The 4,316-nt window shown below is 40.8% G+C and overlaps 1 long non-coding RNA gene across 1 annotated transcript in view; it reads left to right on the top strand.

The window, feature by feature from the left end:
* The first annotated feature begins 3,973 nt into the window (after positions 1–3,973).
* Positions 3,974–4,316, top strand: part of LOC130455193 (uncharacterized) — a 2,243-nt gene continuing 1,900 nt past the window's right edge. The window contains exon 1 of the long non-coding RNA XR_008913155.1: positions 3,974–4,210. This is a non-coding gene — a long non-coding RNA (uncharacterized LOC130455193). The remainder of the gene's footprint in view (positions 4,211–4,316) is intronic.

Genomic DNA, 4,316 nt, shown 5'->3' with positions numbered 1-4,316 from the left:
GGAGCCTACCTTATTCATGTCCTAAGACCCAGTCACATCCAAGAAAGCCACAAATGAGATGATAGGAAATCAGTGGAATTCAGAAGTAGTGAGAGGTGAAAATAAAATGAAGTCCAATAAAATCTAGAACTGAACGAACCGAAGGAAGGAAGGAAGGAAGGAAGGAAGGAAGGAAGGAAGGAAGGAAGGAAGGAAGGAAGGAAGGAAGGAAGGAACAAATAAATAAATAAATAAATGAATGAATGAATGATAGATAAATAATAAACAAACAAAGGAACGAAGGAACAAATCAATAAAAAATAAAAAATAAAAAGATACATAGATACATAGACAGACAGACAGGCAGACAGAGAAAGGAACAAACGAATAAACAAACAAATGAACAAATAAATAAATAAATAAATAAATAAATGAATGAATGAATGAATGAATGAATGAATGAATGAATGAATGAATAAATAAGTAAATGAATGAATGAATGAATGAATGAATGAATGAATGAATGAATGAATAACTGAACGGGCAGACGAAGTCCTTTTTTTTTAACAAAAAACTTGGCTTAAAGACACAGCTGCTAGAACACGTGAGTATAAAAAACTTTTTCTCTTTTCTCCTTAAGTTAAATTGGAATCAGCAGTTTTTTTTTCTTTTTCTTCCCTTTAATCTTAAGGGACAGCTGGGTAGCTCAGCGGATTGAGAGCCAGGCCTAGAGACAGAAGGTCCTGGGTTCAAATCGGACCTCAGATACTTCCCAGCTGTGTGACTCTGATATAGACAGAAAACAGCTGTCTTAAATCTCGGCAACAGGACCCTAAAGTCCTGGCTGGAAGAACTGTTTCTAAATATCCTTTCCCTTAAGGAACACAACTTCCTGGATTAGGGGGGAAAAAAAAAAAACCCTGTGGAAAGTTTGTTGCTTTGCCCGGCTCCCCACGTGTTTTGTGAAATTACAAAATATATATATATAAAAATGAGTACTACATTCGTTGACAATTACATGGCAGCTGAAGAAGTAGGGGCATTGAGGAATGAAGGATACCTCCAAATTTTTATATTAATAGGTACTGTCATTTTTGTACTCCTCAATACTATATTTAGAGATGAAAAAATAAAAAATATTGAGGATAAAATAAAACAAAATGAGGATAAAATAAAACAAAATGAGGATAAAATAGGAAATATTGAGAATAAAATAGAAAAGCTTGAGGATAAAATAGGAAATATTGAGAATAAAATAGGAAATATTGAGGATAAAATGGGAAATATGGAAGATAAAATAGGAAAAATTGAGGATAAAATGCAAGTCCAATTAGAAGATGTAAAAAGTTTCTTACAGGATCAATTGGCAAACAACCACTCTAACAGAAACAGACCTGTTTCTGAACCTTTGAATGAGGAAATTTCCTTCCCTGAAATACAGATGCAAAACACCTTCCCTATAGCCCAGTTAACAGACTGCTTCTCTCGTGTAGTGCAAATCTTGTCTGAATTTAATCCCCAAAACCCTTCCCCTGCAATCCCAGTTTCTCACGTTCCTTCTCCTACAGAAAACCAAATTCCAATGCAAGGGAGATCTTGTCCTCCTAGAGAAACCTGTCCTTGTCAAACTGACCCACAGGTGCAAAATTCAACTAGAGGCCTGTTTCCTCTAAGAGAAGTACCTGAAATAGGACGAAATGGGGATGTGGTAACTTTAAGACATAGGATACCGTTTACTCCCCAAGAAATAAATGAATTTACACGAAATATCCCCACATATGAACAAGATCCTTTTCTAGTAACAAAAAAGATGGGAGACATATTTTTTTCAGTATAATCCGTCTCACAAGGACGTTGAGAGCTTACTCCAGGCTTTTTTAAGTGAACGTGAAAAAAATAAAATAATCGCTCATGTCAACAAAACCCGGGGGCTTAATGCAGCACATTGGCCATCTCAGGATCCCGAATGGGACTATAATAATCCTGAGGATTATCTACAACTATACCGTTGTAGAGGGGCCATCCTCACGGCCGGCCATGAAGGAATGTGCAGACAGTACAGATAAGTGGACGGAACTGGAAAAAATTAAGCAAAAGGAAGACGAAACACCCTTCAGATTTATGGACAGAACTATCGAGTTTGGGGACAGATACTTAGATTGGGACTTAACTAAAGAGAATAGTTTAAGACAAGTTAGAAGAATCTTTGTAAACAATTCTTGCAAAGTAATTAAAAATTATTTTAAAACACAATGCCCAAGGTGGTCAGATATGGACCTTGAAGAATTGCGAAAAACAGCTATATATGTTTTAAAGGGAAACAAGGAAAAGGAGGAAGAAAATAAAGATGACATGGAGGAAATGAAGAAAAAAATAAGATATTTAATAGATAGGATAACTAAATTAGAAAGCGGGCATGATAATGAACCAACGACAATCGCCCCTCTCCAGAAATCCAATGATCAATCCATTACTTGCCACTTCTGTAAGAAGAAGGGCCACAAAATGATGGAATGTAGAACCTTTCTTAAGATGTTTGGAAGGAATACACAGTTTAATAATAGTTTTAGAAAGAATAACTATAGAAATCATGATAATGGTTATGGACACCAGAATTCTAGAAATTATAATAATGACTATGGAAATAACTATAATGAATATAGAAATAAGAACTTTAGAAACCAGAATTATAGAAATAGGAATTGGGAAATTAATGAAAATGCTCAAATTGAAGAAAATTTTAATGATAATACTCAACAATATATGAGAAATGGCGCTCGTCCAAAAATTACTCGAGGTACTAATGACCCTCAGAGAGGGGCCCTTCAGGGGGGGTGCCCAAGGAATATCCCAAACACAATGATGGTGCCCGGGGGGGGGGGGGGGTCTGGGGTACAGGAATCAGAGGATACAACCTTTGATTTCCCAGACCCTGATGTCCTACTACCCGTTGTCCCTATCCACTGCCCTCCCCATACTAATGAACCCCATGTTACCTTAAAGGTGGGTAACACCTATTATGATTGTCTATTAGACACCGGAGCTTCCTGGTCTGTATTAAAGAGAACACCTGATTTACAATGTTATTCTATTGGCTCAGAGAATGTAATGGACAAACGAACGGCTGGCCGGCCCGGCCGGCCAACCAACCGACCGACCGACCGACCGACCGACCGACCGACCGACCAACCGACCCACAGATCGGACTGAGTAATAAATAAACATTGGGTGGCAAAGGATTTGAAAAAGAAAGGGTGGCCTCCCCATTGTGGAATGAATGACCGAATAAAGAATTAGTCCTGTTATCTCATGGTGATGGAATACTATTGTGCTCAAAGGAATAATGAACTGGAAGAATTCCAAGGGAACCAGAAAGAGCCTCCGGGAACTGATGCCTAGGGAAGGGAGCAGAATGAGGAGGACGTTTTAAGCAGAGACAGAAACACTGTGGCGCCATCTAATGACTTCTCTGCTAGCAGCAGGTTGGTTTGAAAGGATCACTGTATGGCAAAGAGCAATAATCGGGAAATAATAGGTTTTGAAGAAATGATACATGCAAAACAATCCAGTGGAATTGCTTGTTGGCTCTGGGAGGGGGTGGTGGAGGGAAAGAACATGAATCATGTCGCTATGGAGAAATGCCCTTCCTCAATTAAAAAATTCCTCCATCCATCCATCCATCCATTCATCCATCCATCCATCCATCCATCCATCCATCCATCCATCCATCGATGGATCGATCAATCAATCTGAAAAGAAATAGAAGTAGGGAAAAGAAAGAAATAAAAAGCAGAAAGCAGAAAGTCGGAGAAAACAAAGGAGAAAGCTCTAGAAAAGTCAGGGGAGAAGTCAAGCAGTGCTGGGATGAAATAAAGAAGAAGGGGAGGGGGGAAGTGTAGGTGAGGAGGGACCTCTAGGGAAGGGCTGCTGCTACTGCAGTAGCAGCGGGGGTGGGGTCAGGTGGGGTGGGGTGGGGTGGGGTGGGGTGGGGGTGGGGTTTCTACGGGCAGGGGAAGGAGCACCAGCAGATAAACAGAGGCAGAAGCCCTGGGTCCCAGGGACAGCGTCAGGTGACCAGCTTTCTCTAGCAGCAGGTCCTCCGGACTCATGTACAGAACCAAGAGGGAAGAGGGAAACTTCCATTGTTTCATCAGGCCCTGCCGGCTCCCAAAAGGAGGACAGAAGTTGGGAAGGAACACTTTGCACGGGAATGGCACATTCGGGCTCCTCGGTTGGATTGAACAGGAAACCACTGGGCACAGGCATCTTGGAGAAGCGCCGGGGGGGGGGGGGGGGGGGGGGTTGGTTGTCGAACGGCGAGACGACACTGGAGGGTA

This window comes from Monodelphis domestica, chromosome 6 (genome assembly GCF_027887165.1).
Source record: "Monodelphis domestica isolate mMonDom1 chromosome 6, mMonDom1.pri, whole genome shotgun sequence".
In the NCBI taxonomy this organism is placed as follows: Eukaryota; Metazoa; Chordata; class Mammalia; order Didelphimorphia; family Didelphidae; genus Monodelphis; species Monodelphis domestica.
This window is presented reverse-complemented; position numbering and strand designations above follow the sequence as displayed.